This window comes from Babylonia areolata, chromosome 3, assembly GCF_041734735.1.
Source record: "Babylonia areolata isolate BAREFJ2019XMU chromosome 3, ASM4173473v1, whole genome shotgun sequence".
Taxonomy (NCBI): Eukaryota; Metazoa; Mollusca; class Gastropoda; order Neogastropoda; family Buccinidae; genus Babylonia; species Babylonia areolata.
In genome coordinates this window covers 38,885,228-38,906,936 of record NC_134878.1, presented here as the reverse complement: position 1 = coordinate 38,906,936, position 21,709 = coordinate 38,885,228, and the positions used below count along the sequence as shown (strand labels likewise).

The 21,709-nt window shown below is 46.5% G+C and overlaps 1 protein-coding gene across 1 annotated transcript in view; it reads right to left on the bottom strand.

Annotated features, from left to right (window-relative positions):
* LOC143279976 (glutamate receptor ionotropic, NMDA 3A-like) overlaps positions 1–2,198 on the bottom strand; it is a 184,825-nt gene extending 182,627 nt beyond the window's left edge. The window contains exon 1 of the mRNA XM_076584373.1: positions 2,074–2,198. The gene's annotated coding sequence lies outside the window, so the exon portion shown is untranslated. The remainder of the gene's footprint in view (positions 1–2,073) is intronic.
* Positions 2,199–21,709: the final 19,511 nt, after the last annotated feature.

The window sequence follows — 21,709 nt, the reverse complement described above, 5'->3', positions numbered from 1 at the left end:
ACCCACCCACCCTCCGCTGGGGCAAGGGGGTTATGGTCACCTGAAGGCCTATTACATTAGCTATTCTTTTAAAGAGTTTTGCAGTACAGCTTTCTTCAACTTGCAAAGAAAAATTGATTCTGGTTTCCAATTGTGCAGTGTTTTTTTCATTTTTTTTTCATTTTTAATAATTGTGTATATTCATGACCAGAATGACCGGAGCATTATACTAGTCAGTTTTAGTTTCTCAAAGAGGCGCCACTGCGTTCGATCAAATCCATATACGCTACACCACATCCAGCAGCATAACCCAACGTGCTTAGTCAGGGCTTGAGTGCATGTATATATATATATATATATATATATATATATATATATCTGTGTACCTATCAGAGTGGATTTCTTTGACAGAATTTTGCCAGAGGACAACACTCTCCTTGCCATGGGTTCTTTTTCAGCGCTCCAAGTGCGTGCCGCGTACACGGGACCTGGTCTCATCCAAAAGGTCAGTTCGATTTTCCAGTCAAACTTGGGAGAAAGGGCAAGAGCGGGATTCGAACCAAAACCCTCACGATCTTTCGCAGATCAGAGTCTTAACCATTTTGCCACCTTCCTCCTCACTAGTCAGCCAACCAGCAGTTCGACAATGTAGTCATCCTACTTTCACAAGTCTAACATAAAGAATACTCGACCGACATTAAGGAAATTCGGCGGTCCGCTTGTTCACTTGTCTGATATTACACAAGTTCGACAAACACTCGAAAATGCTTGAAGTTATCACCGTGTCGTGTACGCTCACGTGCGTGCGCATGTGTGTGGGTGTATGTTGATCTTAAAAGTAGATAATCTTATGTGAATACACATTAACATTTACATATCCACATGTGTATACACATACACGCGCGCGACATTAACATTCACATATTCACGCATGTATACACACACACGCGCGCGCGCAGCTCCACATAATGTGGAGTGATGGCCTAGAGGTAACGCGTCCGCCTAGGAAGCGAGAGAATCTGAGCGCGCTGGTTCGAATCATGGCTCAGCCGCCGATATTTTCTCCCCCTCCACTAGACCTTGAGTGGTGGTCTGGACGCTAGTCTTTCGGATGAGACGATAAACCGAGGTCCCGTGTGCAGCATGCACTTAGCGCACGTAAAAGAACCCACGGCAACAAAAGGGTTGTTCCTGGCAAAATTCTGTAGAAAAATCCACTGCGATAGGAAAAACAAATAAAACTGCTGGCAGGAAAAAATACAAAAAAATGGGTGGCGCTGTAGTGTAGCGACGCGCTCTCCCTGGGGAGAGCAGCCCGAATTTCACACGGAGAAATCTGTTGTGATAAAAAAGAAATACAAATACAAATAATACCAGTGTGCAAATGACAAAACGTGATAAAACGGGAAGATAACGATGAACAAATCATCTGGTGACGGAAGGGCTAATGATACATCGTTACCACTGTCATTTTGACGTGTGCAAGGTCGGAAACCCGAAACAATATGTTGTCGGGCTGTTGCAACACTGGACAGAGACAATTGTGACGTCAATGTGGGCCTGACCAAAAAGAGACCACCCTCACCCCTCCACCCCACCCCCAACTCTGCATGTGTCAATGCAACTGAGCTGAGTGAAAATTTTGACTGCAAGACAGATAGACACACATGTACAGTTGAGCAGTTCAGTAAATAGTCATTTTCTGTTCTTTTGTTAAAAAATCAGTTGGAATAAGTGTCGATTCTTGATAGGCAAAATTCGTCGAGATCAGTTTCTGAAACTCATGACCTTTCCGTCACTTGGGAGCCACTGTACATTCACCACCCCATTGTCCACCATGCTCTGTGAAATTGTCCCGAGAAACGTAACTCACACGTGAACTTGAAGGATATCGTTGTTTTGGAAGTGGTGTTTCGTTTAGTGTTGATGTTACTGCGAGACGCCTGTCCGTGGACAGACCCAGACTGACACAGATCCAAGCTATCCAGCTTTCACCAGCACATACGATTAAATTCTGCAGCACAGTTTTCATTGACTCGAGGTTTTTGTGGCAATATCTGCAATTGGAAAGTGCTCTTCTAGCTGTATACGCACCGTATCGTGACTTGCAGGAGTTTGGTAGGCCTGGTTTTAACTGCAGCAATATTTATCTCACAGCTAGACACACATCTTCCTCCAGTAAAGCCTCACGGAAACTGCAAATGTGGAGACTCGAAACAGAAGCCGAGACAAGCTTTGGCACAGACACAGCACAGCACGCATGTATTCTCGCAAGCACGCTGTCGCGCACGAACTGCCTTCACACACTGTGTGTGTCACTAAGCTAAACACACACACACACCAAATAAAACAAAGACTGAAAGACAAAAGTGTGTCAGAACCTCCGCTCAGCATAAGAGAGATACGAGGTAAAGCCGATTGTTCTGATGAAGGGGGCGCCAGAGCGAGCTTATGTGCAGACATTACCGGCGTTGCCAGAGGATCGATAGGATTTTGGGAGGAGACAGTTGGGAAGGCGTGTGTAGAGCGGTGGGAGGATGGTGATGGAATTAACGGTCAGTTGCAGGAACGCTGCATTTCTTCTTTCTGCTTCAGTTGTACAGTGATCGATCATTTATTGGATGTTCCGAAGGCTTTTTTTCCCCTTTTTAAAAATATTTTATTTTTTTATCATAAATATGGGAACGCAGGTTGTATTGCAGAGTTGTCATCATTTCATAGCCTAAACAACGTTGAAAAAATATGTGGATATTCAGTTGAGATCCGACTGAAAGAAATCTAACGCCAGAGGGTTGGTATGACAGTTTGGAATATTTCACAGAGAATCTTCATCAAGGCTGTCTTACTCAATCCTTTCACGATATAAACAAGATATGAATTTTAGAAGAAGAAAAAAGACAGGTAAGATAAGATCCACTCTGTTTTCATTCTTCACCAGAACTGATGGTTTATCTTTGTACTCGTTTCATTAACAAGACTGTCCAGGATTTCATACAAACTCTCTTCAGTCAGCTGCTCATCTCTCAAAGACACTGGCTTTGAATATCTCTCTGATATATCATTCTGCGCCATTACACCCCATCTCGAAATTTCCTTTGTTCTGGAGGAAAATGACAGAATGATTAAGACGGTCATCCACCAATACAGGCGCAACAGCCGAAAGGTTAAAGCGTTGGACTTTCAATCTGAGGGTCGCCGGTTCGAATCTCGGTGGTGCTTGGTGGGTAAAGGGTGGAGATTTTTCCGATCTCCCAGGTCAACATATGTGCAGACCTGCTGGTGCCTAAAACCCCCTTCGTGTGTGTACGCACCCAGAAGATCAAATACGCACGTTAAAGTTCATTTAATCCATAGTTCGGTGGGTTATGGAAACAAGAACATACCCTGCATGCACACCCCCGAAAACGGAGTATGGCTGCCAACATGACGGGGTAAATAAACAAAACGGTCATACACGTAAAATGTTACATGTCTCTGAGTGTGTATGTGTGCGTGCATGAAATCTGATTGAATGACACAGGAAACGAATGATGAGCGCCCAGTGGCAGCCGTCAGTCGGCTCTACCCAGGTAGGCAGCCTGTTGCGCAAATGACCCCGTGTTTGTACAGCGCAGGCGCCATATATAAGTATCCATATCAGTCAATCAGTGTCCGTGAGGGTCTGGATTCGAATCATGCTCTCGCCCTTTCTCCCAAGTTTGACCGGAAAAAATGGGATTCAAAGATGATAACTACTGCGATTTCTGCATGGAAGAGAAAGTATTGAACATAATATTATATTCTGGGGGTGCAGCATTTCTCAACGATTCTGGAAAAAAACTTCGAAGAATTATTGAAAGCAAAATGTGTGGTATGTTTAAACATGAAATTAAACAAACATATTGCATTATTTGGATTGATTTATTTATGACGTACAGACCAAGTATTTGATTTATTCATACTCCTTGGAAAAATGTATAATTGTATATTTGAAAACTGCACACCGGATTTGACTGCATTTGAATGGTATCTTTCTTCACATTACAAAATAGAAGAACACAATGCTATAATGGCAATAAACATACATAGTTTTAAAACAAAGTGGCTTCCATATCAGTCAATAATTAAGAATACTTCTTAACACTTGTCACAACTTATACTGCTACTGAAGAATCTATAAACATGGCTGTCGATGAAAATATATGTATGTGCAGTATGTAGTAGTATGTATACTATGAATACTGGTGTTTAGATATGTGGATTTTTTTTTTTTCTCTGACCATGATACTTTCTCAGTACTGTTGACTGTGCGATGAACCGTCTGTTGTGTTTTTTCTCGTTTTCTCTCTGCTGTTTTTTTTCTTTCTTTTTTTTCTTCTTGTTGTTGCTGTATTGTTGTTTTCTGTTGATTACATATATCTATATTTTATCTTCTCTGTATGTTATGAAATAGAATACCCTTGCAAATCAAGTGCCGCTGTAGTTTGTGTTAATGCTATACTTCTTGTACAGTGGTGTAAACTGTGCAAATTTCTGGTAATGATAATGATGATTTTTCTCATTTGAAAAATGAAAACCTTCAAAGCAAGGGACAACAACAACAACAAAGTTTGACTGGAAAATCAATTGAGCGCCTAGTCATTCGGATGAGACATGAAACCGTGGTCCCGTGTGCAGCACGTTTGGAGCACTGAAAAAGAACCCATGGCAACAAAAGTTGTCCTCTGGCAAAATTCTGTTGAAGAAATCCACTCTGATAGGTACACATATGTGCATGCATTCAGCCTAACTAAGCGCTTTGGGTTATGCTGTTGGTCAGGAGGCATCTGCCTGTCAGATGTGATGTAGCGTAGATGGATCTGTCCGAACGCAGTAAGAGAAAATGAAGCTGAAATCCGTTGTTCTGCTGATAATCGCACAGTCAGAACAAAATCCTTCGGCCAATATATCCTTTCCTTTCAGTGTCCAAGTATCTGAAACAGACTTCCATTTAACATTATACACACTCTACTCCCGCAGCCTCTTTCAAAATATTCTCTGAAGACCTTTCTATTTAAACAGTACTATTTTTGCCTGACGCAGTTCCAAAGTGCATTTTATTGATACGTTTATAGTGATTATTTTATTTTATTTTTGTTTTAAGTGTTTTATATCAAACTTTAAAAAAAATTGTCATCAGCAAGTAATCAATAATGGGAAAACAAAGATTCGTGAAGGAAACGACCACACGTTTATAAACCCCGCGCTTTCTCGTAAAGGTAGAGAAAGCGTGGGATTGCAAGAAATTGCAGGCAAACAATCTATATCATCAACACCAACAAAAGTTATGACAACAGTTATCGTTATCGATGATAACATTCGTCAATAACGTTCGTGGCTAACACCAGGGCTAGTGTCGGCAAGTTAAGATTCGTGACTCACTTTCACCGCTTACGATTGCCGCTACAACTGGTGCCTAACGTTCGTGTTCTTTTGTTTATTCTTGTTCAACGTGCTGTTTATAATGTTGTTATTGTTTCGTCGTCGTTTTTACAACCCGGTGTTCGATTGTCTGTGTCTCCGTGTGTGTCCTTAGCTCCTGTTTCAGCGGCTTCTTTCAGTAGCAAGTGGAACACCTGAGGACATGCAACACCTGTTTAGATATAACCTTCGTGGCACCCCCTGGCATATTTGAACAAGCACAAAATTCATGCCTTGCTGATGCCGTCTGGACAACAGCAAGAGGTACCGAGATCCCAATGCTACGGCTAAATAAATGAATGATACGGATACTTATATAGCGCCTAGAGGGGAGGGGGGTGCATGCTGGGTATGTTCTCGTTTCCACAACGAACCAAACGCTGAAATGGATTACATGATCTTTAACGTGCGTATTTGAATTTGATCTTCTGCGCGTGTATACACACGAAGGAGGTTCAGGCATTAGCAGGTCTGCACATATGTTGACACGGGAGATCGGAAACATCTCCAACGGGCGCAATAGTCGTGATTAAAGCATTGGACTTTCAATCTGAGGGTCACAGGTTCGAATCTCGGTAACGGAACCTGGTGGGTAAAGGGTGGAGATTTTTCCGATCTCCCAGGTCAAAATATGTGCAGACCTGCTTGTGTCTGAACCCCCTTCGTGTGTATACGCAAGCAGAAGATTAAATACGCACGTTCAAGATCCTGTAATCCATGATAGCGTTCGGTGGATTATGGAAATAAGAGCATACCCACCCCCGAAAACGGAGCATGGCTGCCTACATAGCTGGGTAAAAACGGTCATACACGTAAACGCCCACTTGTGTGCATTCGAGTGAACGTGGGAGTTGCAGCCCACGAACGAAGAAGAAGGAAAAATCTCCACCCTTTACCAACCAGACGCCATTACCGAGATTCGAACCCGGGACCCTTAATTTGAAAGTCCAACGCTTTAACTACTCGGCTATTGGATGGTGAGCGACAATATGCCTTGGATGGTGAATCACTTCTGCGTTGACTGTAATAGCAGGTAGGTTCAACTTTCAATGAAGTCTGCACCATGACCATGTATGAAGATTTCCTCTAAAGACATTTCACTGCATCACTGTTTTGATAGGTAAGGATTCGGCGAGGCATGAATCGTGGGCATGGCAGTGAATTTCACCGCTGAAATGACCATATCTGAATGTGTCAACGAAGAAAGGATGTTTTCTTGCCAGCCCGATCAACAAACAATGCTTTATCATGATGGGTGAGTAACATGTTAGAAAGCCAGGGACAAAGAACAGTCCACTGTGATGGGGATGCGGATAATCTAATTGTTAAGACTGCTGTCCGGTCTGCATAAAACACCCACTGTTATCAGGAAAGATACTGACTTTCTCTTGCATATTACCAGCCCTATGTCCCACGACATCGCCTTCAGGTCGGACACATGGTGGAAGAGTAAACAAATATCAAATAAGAAACATTCAGTGGCTGTAGCAGGCGATGCTAAATTGTTGACTGTTGTTTGCAGTTAAAATTACATATTGACACGACCTCATGTTTGTTTGGCAATGGCAAAACAATGGCACTGAAAAAAGAAAACTTCTTGACAAGGAAATCTTTCAGCAGCAAGATTAATATATTTCTAAGCAAAGCATCTATTGATAAAGTCATCTGTGCTGCTGAGCGTACTAGTGCAGCCCCGCCGACAGCTTTGATACCCTTCGCTACAAACGGTTCTATGAAAAAGTGTCAAGAGCCACCTTTAATACACTTCCCATAACTTCAGCCGCAGTTAAATCCAACTGTATGCGTGTTTATCTGCAGATGCAGTTGTGGGCTGATATTCCTGTCGAATGAGTCCGAAGAACTGAGTGTCGTCTTTTCACTTGAGACGTCCCTGTCCATACCATACTATCTTCCGCCAGTCCCAGATGCTTTGTTTCACAGTCACATATGCAATTTTATAACAGACTGTGACCCCAGGCGATGTAGCAGCATAGTATTTCATGTTCTGCAGCTATGGAAACTTCAGGAAGTGAAACCGGTGCAAAATCACCGGCACCATCACTGATGGACTTCTCTGAAGATTTGTGTGACGTCACTGATTTAGATCAATTTCTTAGTCCTCTGTTTACATGTTTATTAATGATAATCGCCTGTGATTAATGTGTATTTTTATGCGTTTCTAATAATAGCTATGGGACTCAACATGAGCTTTCAAAAAAGTTGCAACTTGACTCAGTTTTTTGCATGAGTAAGGGAAATATCTCTTAAGAATGACTGCGAAATATGACGTCATTTTTCTCGAGAAAGAATCGGGGTGGAGCGGTAGATTTGGGTCACCATACTCACTGCTGCTACTCATTCAAATTACAACAAAAAACATTTGTTGCCCACATTTGGACCTATTGCAGATTTTAATCTAAATTTCCTTGTCTTGGGGGAGAGGGGCGCGGCGTCAGCCTGGCATCACTGGGCAAAGAACCACGGGGGAGGGGGAGAGGGGAAGGGAGGCCTGAGGGGGGAGGGGGAGGAGGGCAAGGCGCGACGCAACCTCAAAGAATGAGTCAACCTCAAAGAATGAGTCGCGGAAGGAGTGGTGAGGCAGATGAGATGGAGGGAGGTGGGAAGGGGAGTGTGTGAAGGGATGGAGAAGGGAAGGGGGGACAGGGTGGGGGTGGAGTAAGTGACACTACCTGCACACTACAACACAATGATAATTATAACAATGAAAACAAGAAAAGAAACAACAAATAGCAAGAAGGAGAACAAGGGGAAAAAAGGTAAGAACGATGACAACATCAACCACAAAAATAACTACAGCAATGACAATAGCGACAAGAACAATATGAAGAACAATAATAACAACAACACTGACAACATGTTTGATGCTCAGGTACAGCCTACAGTGGCATGTGGTTCTGAAATTTGGGAATTGCATAGAGCAGCTGAACAGTGTGAAAAAGTTCATTTATTTGCTTTAAAGAAGTTTATCGGCGTATATAGGCGCACACCTAATGATTTACTTTATAGAGAAATGAATAGATATCCAATCATAATTAACTCCGCTGTGTAATTGCATTCGTTACTGGTTCAAGTTACAGAATGAAATGAAATGAAATGAAATGAAATTATGGTGCTTAGAGCCTCGCCGACCACTAGGGCCATCTCAAGGCTATCGCCGCGTCAATTACCACTACAAGGCTAAAAAAAAACCAACCAATTAAAACGAGTCACCACTTCAAACTTTCCACTCCAAAGTTTAAAAAAAAACTTCCATAGTTTAAAACCTTCAAATCTGGTTAAAAAGGTTCACTTCTTTTAAGAAGTCCATCAGCGCCCACGGAGGGACATCACGAAACAAAGTCTTCAAAGAAACCGCCGTGTAATGTCTGCGTCTAACGTCATGCAGATCCCAACAGTCAAGGAGCACGTGTTTCACGGTGAGAGGCTCGTCACAGGGAACGCATCGAGGGGCCTCCTCCCCCTTCAACAAGTAAGAATGAGTAAAAAAAGTGTGCCCCGTATGCAGTCTGCACAGCACAGATTCCTCCTTTCTGTTCTTCACCCCCGAAGGGAGGGTCTCTTTTAGGTCCGGACGGATCTGGAAGAGCTTGTTGTCCGTCTGGGTGTTCCACTTCTCTTGCCAAAGATCCTTAACGTAAGTATTGACCTTCCGCTTCATGTCTGTATAGGGTACCAAGGATCTGGACAATTCTTTCTTTACAGCGTTCCTGGCCAGCAGGTCCGCCCTTTCGTTACCACGAATGCCAACATGTCCGGGAACCCAGGCCAACACAACCTCGTATCCTTTCTTCGGTGCGAGAGTAAAAGTTTCATAAAATTCCAGCAGTTTGGTATGAGTGATATTCCTGCAGGCGATCGCCTCCAGGTCTGATAAGGAGTCGGAAAAGATCATGAATCTCTTCTGTTTGGAAGAGAGAACCATTTTTAACCCCAGGACCAGTGCGGTCAGTTCCGCGGTGTATACCGAGCTGTCAGACAGGATGTGTTCCGTTGAGGGCCGGTCAGGAAAGGCGGGACAGAACGCAGATGCGGCGACTCCGTCCTCTGACTTGGAACCGTCAGTGAAGATGCCTTGAAAGGTGGGGAATTTGTGGCACAGTTCCGAAAAGTAGGTTCTGTAGGCCAGAGAACTGGTGGTGTCCTTACGGTACGAGGCCAGATCGAATCGGACCTCAGGTGTTGTAAAGGTCCACGGGGGGCTGTCAGGGAACTTAGAGAAATCTGAGATGCCACCGACATCCAAATCGGCATTTTCCAAGTGCGGCTGAATGCGGAGTCCGAGAGGAGGTATGCAGCTTGGGTTGTCTGTAAATTTCTTATCGAAAGGGTTGTTGAATACAGCGTCGTAAGCAGGGTTTGTAGGTTCCGAAAACAATTTCAAATAATAGTTCAGGGTCAGCTTCAGTCTGCGGTTGGAAAGAGGTGGTTCCCCCGCCTCTGCGTACAGGCTGTGCACAGGGGTGGTGTGGAAAGCACCTAAGCTGAGACGGAGCCCTTGGTGGTGTACAGGGTCCAACAGTTTCAGGTAGGACGGTCTGGCCGAGCCGTATACTACACTTCCATAATCCAGTTTGGACCAGACCAGGGCTCTGTAGAGGTGCAAGAGAGTTCTCTTATCAGCACCCCAGTTCGTGTGTGCCACAACTCGGATGATGTTCAGGGCTTTTTGGCAAGATACTTTCAGCTGTTTAATATGGCTGAGGAAGTTCATACTTTCAGCTGTTTAATATGGCTGAGGAAGTTCAGCTTCTGATCAAAGACGACCCCTAAAAATCTGGCTTCCTTGACCACCAGGATGGTGGATTTTCCCAGACGGATTTCAGGGTCCGGATAGAACTGGCGAAAATTATGAAAATGGATGCATTCAGTTTTGGAGGACGAAAATGTGAAGCCATTCTCCTCTGCCCAACACTGGATTTTGTTGACGCAGAGCTGAATGTTGGCATACGTGCTGCCAGTTGCATATAAGGCAAAATCCACGAACAGCAAGCTGTCCGATCCCTTCTGAACGGATTGAACGATGTCATTAATTCTGATGCTGAAAAGAGCCGGCGACAGGATGCTCCCTTGCGGGACACCCAGCTCCTGCTCGTGAATGTCGGACAGGGTGGTGCCGAGTCTCACCTGGAATTGTCTGTCTTGTAAAAAATTGTGGATGAACTGAGGCAGGTGTCCTCGGAACCCGAGCTTGTGCAAGTCCGAGAGAATACCAAATTTCTACGTGGTATCGTAAGCTTTCTCCAAGTCAAAAAATATGGCCACCACATGTTGTTTGTTTACAAAGGCATTTCTTACAGTGGTTTCCAGACGAACCAGATGGTCAACGGTAGAGCGATGCTTGCGGAAACCGCACTGTTCTTTCGCCAGAAGGCCGTCAGTCTCTAGTTTCCACATCAGTCTACCGTTGACCATCTTCTCCATCAGTTTGCAGATGCAGCTGGTCAGTGCTATTGGGCGGTAGTTGGAGGGGTTCGAGGGGTCTTTTCCCGGTTTCGGCAGCAGGATTATGAGGGCTTTCCGCCAGGAGGGTGGAAAGAAGCCTGTGACCCAGATGTGGTTATAAACTTTAAGCAGGGTGTCCAGACAGGTTTGGGGAAGATGCTTTAAGAGTTTATAATGGACCTCGTCCATTCCTGGACAGGAATCCGTACAGGTCTGAAGGGCAGATTTAAGTTCATTCATTGTGAAAAGAAGGTTGTAATTCTCTGTGTTGTCGGAAAAGAAGTTACATGGTGTTTTTTCTGACAGGTTTTTGGTTTTAAGAAACCGAGCAGATTTGTTAGAAGATCTCGAGTTCTGTTCAACTGTGGAGGCAAGCAAATTGGCAACTGCTTTCTTCTCTGTGACCAGAGCGTCTGAAAGTTTAAGATGATGAAAGGTTGGGCATACGTTTTTGCCCTTAATTCTTTTTAAAACCCTCCACACTTTCTTCTTGGGTGTGTTGGAGGTTAAGGAAGAGCAAAAATCTCTCCATGACTTCCTCTGGCTCTTTTTAAAAACATACCTGACTTTCGCCCTCAGCTGCTGATGGGTTCGAACGCTATCGGTCTCCGGTCTCCGAAAGACGCATCGCTGCTCTTCCGAGACTTACGGGCCTCCCGACATTCTGCGTTGAACCAGGGCGTTCTAGGCACCCGAGGCTTGGAGGTAGACGATGGGACTGCTGCTTTGGCGCAGTCTAAAACGATCCGAGTCAGAGTGTCAGATCCGAGCCAGAGTGGGGAGTGTCCATTGAAGTCGCCCAACAGTAAAAACGGGTCCTTGCTTTTCAATAATGTTTCTTCCTGCAGCTCCGCTCTTATCTTCATGGTAAAAATACTCCAGTCTGCTTTGTCATAGTTCAGGCGGTCAGGCAGAGAGTCACCTTCTCCATCTGTGGGGCGGAGGACGACAGGAAAGTGGTCACTCCCGTGCAGATCGTCGTGCACTTTCCACTCGTAGTCCAGGACCAACGATGGATCGCAGACCGACAGATCTAAACACGAGAGCTTTCCAGAGGACAGATGAAGGTAAGTGGGAGACTTGTCGTTAAGTCAGCACAAGTCCATGTCGGAAAGAAGGTTTTCCAAGAGAAGACCTCGGGCTGATGTCATCTCACTTCCCCAGAGTGGGGAGTGTCCATTGAAGTCGCCCAACAGTAAAAACGGACGTGGGAGCTGGTCGACCAGGTTCATGAGGTCCTGCCTCAGAACACAGATGGAAGGAGGAAGGTAGAGAGAGCAGACAGTGATGGTTTTCTCAAGTGTGACTCTGACTGCCACCGCCTGTAAAGGGGTGCTTAAAAGAACTGTACTGTATAAAAGGGAATTGCGAATAAAAAGAGCGACACCTCCCGTCAATCCCTCTTGCTTCGGTTGAGCGGGTTTAAAAACGGAGTTAAAACCAGAGAGAGATAAAACCTTGCCATCTCTTTGCAGTCTCCTGCAGCGCCAGCACTGAAGGTTTCAAAGCACGACAAAGCAGCTGGAGTTCCTGGAAATTGGCGTAAAACCCCCGGATGTTCCAGTGGATCACTGCCATTAAGAAGGTTAAAAAAAAATAAAGCAGCAGCCTATTCCATCGCTACCCCCTGCTCCTCTGCTTGCGGTGGCTCAAGGTCGGCCAGGATGGAGTACTTATTTTTAGAAATTAGTTTTTCTGATTCTGACCAAGTCGGAATATCCACGACCTCGGCCCCTCCCGATCACGCCGAGGCCGCAACCCTCCCCTCCTTGAGTTTTGGAGGTACGGGGGGTTTCTGGCCACCTCCGCCAGCCCAAGGGCCAGGAAGACGAGAGGCGGGGCGAGGGGTGCCGGGCGGTGGGGTGGGGCGGGAAGCGGACAACGTGCCTCCGCCCGAGGTTTTCCGCTCCCGCCCAGCAGCCCCTGAGGACTGCCGCACAGGATGGGAAGGGGTGGACACGGCGCCTCCACCCAAGGCCAACGGTTCCAACGAGGTGGGTACGTCGTCCGTCTGCGTCCCTGTGGACGTCGTCTGGACCGCGACGTCCACCGTCCTGGGTCTGACGACAGAGGCGTAAGACGCCTTAGGCGACGCGACCTCCACCTGTTTCTTTGCCTCAAAGAAGGATATCTTCTTTTCTGTCTTGACCTTCTGGATTTGTTTTTCTTTTTTCCAGGCGGGGCAGTCTTTCGATGAGGACGGGTGGCCACCTCTGCAGTTCGCACACCGGGCTGGACTGACGCAATCGCCCTGGTGTGCCGCCTTCGAACAGGTGCCACACGCCTCTTCCTCCTTGCATCGGTCTCTCACGTGTCCAAATTTCTGACATTTAAAACATCTTAGAGGGGACGGCACGTACAGGCTTACACTGACCTTCAGGTATCCGACCCGAATGTCCTTGGGGACATCCGGGCAGCAGAAGGTGAGGAAGAAAGTGTTGGTCAGGACTCTGTCCGACCCCTTCCTCACCGTCACCCTGTACACGTCGGTCACTCCCTGAGAGGACAGCTCGCTCTTGATCTCAGCTTCAGACACACCTTTCAACTCCGGGCATCTGATGACCCCCTTTGAGCAGTTGAGACCTTTGTGAGGGGAAACCTTCACCGCCCTATCCACAAAAGTGGTCGCCTTGAGAAGCAGCTGTGTCTGCCTTTTGGACTCTGTCTGCACTAAAAATGCTCCGCTCCTCAGCCTCTTGATGGATTTCAGCAATCCTGCCAGACACTGAAAGCCCTTCTGGATAGCGAAGGGGCTGAGAGCCGACAAGGGCTTGTCGTCATCAGCGCCCTCCATCACAAGCCACGATGGCCAAAATCCAGAGGTCTCAACGACCTCCGAATCTGAGTCTGAGTCGTCTGTTCCTTGTCGTCGTCTTTTTCCAAAGTTATGGAGGTGTAATTTTTTGGAATTCATGTTGAAAAAAAAGTAAATTCATCCCTCCCTTACCCACCCACCATGGGGTCCAACTTAGGGGCCAGGGTCAAGGGAACACCAGCTTGACCCCTTCCAGGTTTCGGGAGGGATATACGACCAACAGCCTAGCTCCAACGTGTTCCCCCCCGATCATGCCCAGCTCCCGGGGACAGAGAACCGAGCACTACGGGGGTTACCTTCGTTAGCCACTAAACTGCCAGTCTTGACCCAGCCCCACGAAGGGGTAGCCGATTGACACACACGGGCCAATGTGTGCCGCCTGCCTTAGGACAGGTCCGAGCTAAAGGGATGTGTTGAGAGCAGCGTGCTCTCTCAATCCCCAGGATCTCATTCCCCTCCATCACAGGTCGCACCGCACGGCAAACACGGCGGGCCTAAAGAAGGCCGCAGAGAAAAAAAGAATGTGGAAAAGAAGGCTTGATGGGGAGCTGAGGACAGAAAAGAGGCGGTAAAAAGAAGAATAGAGAATAGCGAAAGGGACAGTGGGTCACATTTAGTTTGGGCCTCACTCACGACCTGTTCGGCATGGGAAGCCCTATCGGGGGCATCAGTACAAAAACCACCACTTATTCAGCCCGAACAGCTACGATGGCTATGTAGGCTGTCAATTAAGACCTGGGACCAGAGCAGCAAAACCCCAAGAAGCACTGATGCCCCCGCCGACATAGCTCGCTCGATCACTGGCCACTAAGCCTCCCAACCACGACAAGGTAGTGACCCTCCTGGGAGAGGGTCAAGAGAACACCAACCTGACCCCCTCCAGGTTTAGGGAGGCTGGGTCTGACGACAGAGGCGTAAGACGCCTTAGGCGACGCAGCCTCCACCCGTTTCTTTGCCTCAAAGAAGGATATCTTCTGTTCTGTCTTGACCTTCTGGATTTGTTTCTCTTTTTTCCAGGCGGGGCAGTCTTTCGATGAGGACGGGTGGCCACCTCCGCAGTTCGCACACCGGGCTGGACTGACGCAATCGCCCTGGTGCGCCGCCTTCGAACAGGTGCCACACGCCCCTTCCTCCTTGCATCGGTCTCTCACGTGTCCAAATTTCTGGCATTTGAAACATCTTAGAGGGGACGGCACGTATATAGGCTTACACTAACCATCAGGTATCCGACCTGAATGTCCTTGGGGACATCCGGGCAGCAGAAGGTGAGGAAGAAAGTGTTGGTCGGGACTCTGTCTGACCCCTTCCTCACCGTCACCCTGTACACGTCGGTCACTCCCTGAGAGGACAGCTCCCTCTTGATTTCAGCCTCAGACACACCTTTCAACTCCAGGCATCTGATGACCCCCTTTGAGCAGTTGAGACCTTTGTGAGGGGAAACCTTCACCGCCCTATCCACGAAAGTGGTCGCCTTGAGAAGGAGCTGTGTCTGCCTTTTGGACTCTGTCTGCACTAAAAATGCTCCGCTCCTCAGCCTCTTGATGGATTTCAGTGATCCTGCCAGACACTGAAAGCCCTTCTGGATAGCGAAGGGGCTGAGAGCCGACAAGGGCTTGTCGTCATCAGCGCCCTCCATCACAAGCCACGATGGCCAAAATCCAGAGGTCTCAACGACCTCTGAATCTGAGTCTGAGTTGTCTGTTCCTTGTCGTCGTCTTTTTCCAAAGTTAGGGGGGTGTAATTGTTTGGAATTCATGTTGAAAAAAAATGTAAATTCATCCCTCCCTTACCCACCCACCATGGGGTCCAACTTAGGGGCCAGGGTCAAGGGAACACCAGCTTGACCCCTTCCAGGTTTCGGGAGGGATATACGACCAACAGCCTAGCTCCAACGTGCTCCCCTCCGATCATGCCCAGCTCCCGGGGACAGAGAACCGAGCACTACGGGGGTTACCTTCGTTAGCCTCTAAACTGCCAGTCTTGACCCAGCCCCACGAAGGGGTAGCCGATTGACACACACGGGCCAATGTGTGCCGCCTGTCTTAGGAGAGGTCCGAGCCAAAGGGATGTGTTGAGAGCAGCGTGCTCTCTCAATCCCCAGGATCTCATTCCCCTCCATCACAGGTCGCGCCGCACGGCAAACACGGCGGGCCTGAAGAAGGCCGCAGACAAAAGAGAATGTGGAAAAGAAGGCTTGATGGGGAGCTGAGGACAGAAAAGAGGCGGTAAAAAGAAGAATAGAGAATAGCGAAAGGGACAGTGGGTCACGTTTAGTTTGGGCCTCACTCACGACCTGTTCGGCATGGGAAGCCCTATCAGGGGCATCAGTACAAAAACCACCACTTATTCAGCCCTAACAGCTACGATGGCTATGTAGGCTGTCAATTAAGACCTGGGACCAGAGCAGCAAAACCCCAAGAAGCACTGATGCCCCCGCCAACATAGCTCGCTCGATCACTGGCCACTAAGCCTCCCGACCACGACAAGGTAGTGACCCTCCCGGGAGAGGGTCAAGAGAACACCAGCCTGACCCCCTCCAGGTTTCGGGAGGAGTCCTTGCGAAAACAGCTATTGAAAGAAAGAGATCTCACTCTTCACAAAGCGGTTCAGCTGTGCCAGATACATGAAGCTGGAGAGAAACACAGTGAACAAGTAACAGAAAAACATGAAGTCAATGCCATTGCACACAAAAGGGCCTTCAAGGAAAGGAATGCACCAAGCAATGAAAAAAATGCATGTACTGTGGTAACTTCCACCTGCTTAGAAAAGAAGCATGCCCGGTATATGGAAAAAAGTGTACCCTCTGTTCCAAGTTGCATCATTTCACAAAAGTCTGCAAGTCGGCTCTGAGAAGGCCACTGACAAGAACTGTGAATGCTGTACTGGATGATGGCAGTGAAGGCAACAATGAACATGAGGAGGGGTGGGAAATACATGGCGTCACACACATCTCTGCGAAGAATGAAATACACTGCACTGCATCGATCAACAGCCGAGACATCAATCTTAAAATCGACACTGGTGCTAAGTGTAACGTGCTACCCCTGCAGCACTTCAAGCAAGTCAAAGCCAAAGAAATCATCAACAAAGCAAAAGCTGTGAACTTGATTGCCTATGGTGGAGAGCGCTTCTCCACTTTGGGCACCGTCGACCTCCTTTGTAGAATCGGTGACATTTCTGAAGTGATAAACTTTCAGGTCATTGACAGACAAGCTGCTCCCATACTGGGGTTGAATGACTCTCTACGGCTAGGGCTAATTGAGTTAGACAAGAGCGTCCATGAGGTGGACACAGATGACGAAGGTGCCTTCAGAGAGGAGATTCTGCATGAGTTTGCTGATTTGTTTGATGACCAGCTGGGAACGCTCCCTCCCACATATGTGATGAGAATTGACCCCAGTGTGCCCCCTGTTGCCAAACCTGCCAGAAAGGTTCCCCAAGCCATGGAAAAAAAGGTGAAGAATGCACTTGACGATATGATGCAGAAAGGCGTGATCATTCAAGAAACTGAACCCACCGAATGGGTATCACAAATGGTGGCTGCTGAAAAAAAAAATGGTGATATCAGGATTTGTCTGGACCCCAGAGACCTGAATAAAGCTCTTAAAAGACCACATTACCCCATGCGCACAGCAAATGATGTGGCCTCACGCATTGGAAATGCAAAAGTGTTTTCCACATTGGATGCAAAAGCTGGATTCTGGCAAATCAGAATGAACAAGGAATCTTCTCGATGAACCACTTTCAGCACACCATTCGGCAGATACAGGTTCCTTCGCATGCCTTTTGGAATCAACACTGCCAGTGAAGTGTTCCAGCAGGCCCTTGAACGCTTGTTTGAAGGCTACCCATGCACTATCATCATTGATGATATCCTGATTTGGGGCTCTACAACTGAAGAACATGATGCAAACCTCAGGATAGTTCTCAATCGAGCACGAGAAATTGGGCTGAAGCTGAACCTGGAGAAATGCCAGTTCAGGGCCAAAAGTGTCACATTCGTGGGTCACATGTTCATATCCGAAGGACTGAAGCCTGATCCAGAGAAAACGGAAGCAATCAAAAGCATGCCAGCACCAGAGAATCAAACAGCCCTCCAACGTTTCCTGGGAATGACAAACTACCTGAACAAGTTCATCAAGGACTACAGTGAGAAAACGGCCACTCTGCGAGAGCTCCTTCAAAAGGACACTGTATGGTGCTGGACTGATACTCATGAGAAGGCATTCCAGAAACTGAAAGATGATCTCACAAGCCCAACAGTCCTAAAGTTCTTTGATCCAGCAAAGCCTGTCGTCTTGTCAGTCGATTCATCCCAAAATGGCCTTGGGGCAGCCTGTTTACAGGATGAGGATCCAATTGCCTATGCTTCAAGAGCCCTTACTGATGCTGAAACTCGGTATGCCCAAATCGAGAAGGAACTGCTAGCTGCTGTGTTTGCCTGCAACAAATTCCATGACTTTGTATACGGACGGAAGGTAACAATTGAGACTGACCACAAACCCCTGATCTCCATTGTGAAAAAGCCCCTCCATGCTGCTCCTGCACGACTCCAAAGAATGTTACTCCAGCTTCAGAGGTACAACCTGGAGTTCATCTACAAAAAAGGGACAGAATTGTTCATAGCAGACACACTATCAAGAGCATGTAGTGATGAGCATCCAGAAGAGAATGACTGTGACTACGACGTCATAACAGTCTTGTCGATTTCCCCTTCACGAATGAGAGAGCTCCAGCATGAGACTCTGGCAGATTCTACCTTGCAGAAACTTGCCAACGTCATCAGAAAAGGATGGCCAGACCATGTGCGTGCTTTGCCAGATGAAATCAAGCCTTTCTTCCCATTCCGGGATGAGCAGGTGATCGAAAACGACATCATACTGAAAGGACAAAGAGCAGTTGTCCCAAAGTCTCTACAATCACTCTACATCACCATCCTTCACAAAGGCCACATGGGTCCAGAACGCACAAAGAAATTGGGCAGTGATGTCGTTTTTTGGCCACAGATGCGCAAAGACATTGAGAATGCAGTCTCCCAGTGTTCTGCATGCAACAGCTTTAAGAATCACCAACAGAAGCAGCCGCTCATCAATCATCCAGTCCCTGAACTTCCTTGGGCCAATCTCTCAGCTGACATTTTTGAGTGGGACAACCACCAGTATCTGGTAGTGGTAGATTCATTCTCTGGATGGTTTGAATTTGAGCTGCTCCCCAACATGTCATCTAGTTCAGTCATTAACAAGATGAAGAAGCTGTTTGCCACACACGGCATTCCAGAAAAAAACTCATGTCTGACAGGGGTGCACAGTTTACGAGCAAAGAGTTTGAACTTTTCGCCAAACAATGGAACTTCACCCATCTCACGAGCAGTCCACACTACCCTCAGTCCAATGGACTGGCTGAAAATGCTGTCAAACAAGCAAAACAGCCTCTGGAAAAGAGCAAGACAGATCACTCCGATGTCATGCTTGGGCTTCTCAACTTACGAAACACGCCCAGGGACAGCATGGGCTCCCCTGCCCAGCGCTTACTGTCCAGGAGAACCCGCACAACGCTTCCAACCTCGACAAAATTGCTCAAACCGAAGTCTCTGAACACTGCAAAGGTATCTCTGGAACTCAAGAATGCACGTCAACAACAAAAGAAATCCCATGACAAAGCTGCAAGGGACCTGAGACCACTGCAACCTGGTGAAGTTATCAGAATGCAGACAGACAAAGGCTTCCAACGCCTCACTACAGTTAAATCGCATCATGATGCTCCCAGATCATATGTGGTTACCTCAAACAAAACTGACTATGTACGCAACCGACATCTGATTCCAGTCAGTGAGCCACTCCTGCACAGCCAACAGTCGAGTTGCCACCCTCCCATCTACGGGCCAGACCCACAAATCAACAAAGAAAAGCAAAACAGGGCAACAGACACCACCCATCACGGCCAGACATCAGCCCAACCGCCACGAGCTGTTGCCCCTCCCCAAACTCCTTCCCCTCCCTCACTCCCACAAACCCCTACCTCCCCAAAGTGTGACAGCCGCCTGCCTGCTCTCCCTTCCCCACAGCATATCTCCACCGCCACTAACAGCCCATGCAGGGTTGGCCCATCATATGCACTGTCCCAGAAGGCAGCTGACCAGAACCTGGCCCCGCCTTCACCAGTCGTCACCCGCTCCGGCAGAGTCGTGAGACCAAACCCAAGATACCTGTGAACTTTGATAACGTGTTGTAACCGTTGACATTGGGCTTTAGTCCAACACATAATATTTATTATCATTACATATTTTTCCACAGAAGATCCTGTTTGAAAGCGTCTAAAAAGTGATGGACACTTTGTATCTTTTTAATTTGACAATAATTGATACTGATTTTCTTGATGAAAAGTGTGTCTTCATAATCTTGTTTATTCTAGTTTTCTACTAAAATTATTTTGTTATTTTGTTGTTTTAGTGTTCTTATGTTATTGTTTTCTTGCCTTCTCAGAGAGAGATAGTAAGGAAAAAACAACAACTTAAAGAACAATTATTTTGGTTTGATTTGGACAACAACAGCAGCAAAATATGTGTGCATATAGATATGAAGAATGTTAATGAAGATTTCATTTTATTTAAAGAAGGAAGATGTAGATTATTTTGATTAGTTGTTTGTTATACCGGTCGTAAGACACTTCCGGCGGCTTTGTGATGGAACTCACAGCAGATTACAACAGTCAGAACCTGGACAGATTTGTTCTTTGTTGTATGGAAGTCTACAGTCAGTAGTTAGAAGTGGTCGGTGGTGGTCAGAAGACAGCAGCGGTCAGTGATCAATGGTGGTCTGTAGTGGTCAGGAAGCCATAATAGTGCGCAAACATAGAACGCAATCTCAATATTTTTGCGTTGTGGTCAGTAGTAGTTAGCAGCAGCAATAAATGGTCAGTAATGGACAACAGCAGTCAACAATGACCAGCTAGCTAATGGTCAAATCCTGTCAAGACATGTCAATAATACATAACCATCACAACGTGAAACAAGTTGAAGTTGGTGTACCGCAGTAGCCAGTTGTGGTCAAGCAGCGGTCAAACACCTGCCATGGCATAACAATGGACAGATGGGACAAAATAAAGCAAGCTGAGCACTTTGGGGTCATGTTCAACAGTAGTCAAGACTGGTCCAAGACCTGGGGGGACATAGATCTGTGGGAACGTACACCTGGTGGAATATATTCCTGTGTGAACTTAGATCTGGCTGACAGAAAATTTGGGGGAACATATAGCTGACCCCTTTTAGGGGGCCTGGAGGTTAAATGATGCAAGGTGGCCTGAGGTAAATGATCAGTTAGAGTTTATGAAAGCTTGGACACTATTTCGTCCATTTCCATAGGGCTTTGTTGACCTGTCTGTGCTTCCTGAAGTGCACTATCTGCCTGATCTACCGTAATGGAAGTCTGCCAGTTAAATGATAGCAGAGCAAGCCAAATGCATATGCGTTTTCGTATTATTTCTTTACCATTTAACATCTAATGACCTTTCTATCACTACAATTAGTTGCAGAATGTTTCTCGCTTTCCAACAAGATGCAACTTGACTATGTGGAGGTGATTTTTGCAATGCCGAGAAAAACGTAACTACCAATGACGTTATAACACTAAAACGAGTACCTTGCGCTGCATGTATCAAAGCCCCATTTTGAAATGTTTAAAGCCGAATATTTTCTGCGTATAATTCAGTCATTTTCATTTCTTTTGCTTTTTTTCCCTTAGTTCGTGTTTTTATATCCTTGCTTTCCTGCACCAACTTCTTATTTCTTTATATCACGGCTTTCTGGCACAGATAAATCGTAATGAACTCTCCAAGTTTGAACCAGTATTTTCAGTTATCTGCTGTTTAGGGCTACCTACTTTCGTGTTGGCAACTGCATGTTTGCAGTAAGACGATGTGCAAAATGCATAAGTTGGTCCAAATTATCTTATGTTTACCGTCAAAACACGAGTGCTGTTCATGCGAGTGCAGCCTACATCAATATGACTGTGAGCT